The sequence below is a fragment of the Monodon monoceros genome, unplaced genomic scaffold, assembly GCF_005190385.1.
Source record: "Monodon monoceros isolate NGI ecotype Baffin Bay Population unplaced genomic scaffold, NGI_Narwhal_1 Super_Scaffold_12, whole genome shotgun sequence".
NCBI classification, from domain to species: Eukaryota; Metazoa; Chordata; class Mammalia; order Artiodactyla; family Monodontidae; genus Monodon; species Monodon monoceros.
Window position 1 is genome coordinate 15,758,448 of NW_021703768.1, and position 1,567 is coordinate 15,760,014.

Here is a 1,567-nt window from a genome sequence, read left to right on the forward strand (position 1 = left end):
TGCGTGGGAGGAGCCCAGCCCCCGAGGGCTGAGGAATCACCTGACTTCCGGGTGGGCGTGGCCCCAGCCCCAAAGCTCTATATAAAGCGGCTGGGACCTTACTGTTATACAGGGATCCTGCCCTTGAGGGGACTGCAGCCGGAGGGAGGTTCTCCGCGGCGGACTCTGCAGAAGAAAGGACCCAGGGCGAGAGCTTTCTGACCTACGGGCTTTCAACCAGTCAGTGGGGCTTGTTTAAGGTGCCGAGTTTGCGGGCATTCGTTGTCCACGCATAGAAAAGGCATCTCCAAGGGCAACTGTCTTTGCATTGTGGGAGGCAGTGGAAACCTGTGTTTCTGTGTGTGTGTGTGTGTGTGTGAGCGTATAAATACAGCAGCAAGGCTGACCTTCCCTCATCTCGTCTTTGTCATTGCAGCTCGCCGATCAGACGAGCCCAGCCTGAGCCCCTGCATCTTGCGGTGCTGGGATGGCCAAGGCCAGCGCGTCGCTCCCAGGCAAAGGTCGGGTCACAGGTGTGTCGGGTGAGGGAGGAGTGGTGCCCTTGGACCCCAGCCCCAGCTGCCTGGACCGAATCCCGCGGGACCGATTTGAGGAACTGAGGAAAGCCTGTGACGAGGAAGGCGAGCTCAGGCGTCAGGACGGCCCGCGTCCAAGGGCAGGTGAAGAGGCAGACTCCTCGTCACGTCCTCCTGCAGCCAAGAGACGGAAAGTGGCCACCAAGGGGAAGAGACCCGGGAAACAGGCAGTGGACGAATTGGAGGCTCAGAAGATGAGAACCCTCGTGTCTTCTATGAGCCAGGAGCAGCTGGACCGTTACGAAGTGTATCGCCGATCAGCCTTCCCCAAGGCCACCATGAAGCGTCTGATCCAGACCGTGGCCGGCTCGACGGTGTCCCAGAACACGGTCATTGCCATGTCCGGAGTGGCCAAGGTCTTCGTCGGGCAGGTGGTTGAGGAGGCCCTGGACGTGTGTGAGAAGTGGGGGGAAACGCCCCCACTCCAACCCAAGCATATGAGGGAGGCTGTTCGGAGGTTACGCTCCAAGGGGCAAATCCCCGGCAGCAAGCACAAGAAGATCCTGTTCTTCTAGGCCAGAGCCAGCGAAGGCCTGTCGCTGAGGAACCAGTCCCGCTGGCAGAGCAGCCTCCTGACTCTGAGACTTTGCCCCACCCATGCAGCTCCTGTATCTCAGGCCACCGGGGATTTCCCCAGGATGGATAAACAGAAGAAAATTGGAGAGAGAAGATCCACCACACCTCCAGATGCTTCTCTGAAAAGACCAAGAACACCCAGAAGCCTCTAGACAGCTGGAGGAATCATCAGAAAAGAGAGAAGACCCAGTGTACGCGTATCAGAAACGAAACGTGAAACATGGAACATCACTCTGGAACCCGTGGGCAATGGAATTGTAAGAAAGGGATGTTGTGAACGGTTCAGCGCCCATCCATCTGATAAGCCAGAAGAAAGGAACCAATACCTTGAGAGACACCCCCTGCCACAACACACCCACGAAGAAACAGACCTCTGCAAAGGCCTCTACCTGTCATAGACATTGAATCTGTACTCA

The 1,567-nt window shown here is 57.4% G+C and overlaps 1 pseudogene; it reads left to right on the forward strand.

The window, feature by feature from the left end:
* Nucleotides 1-466: 466 nt before the first annotated feature.
* On the forward strand, nucleotides 467-1,090 carry LOC114892049 (annotated as a pseudogene).
* The last annotated feature ends 477 nt before the right edge of the window (nucleotides 1,091-1,567 follow it).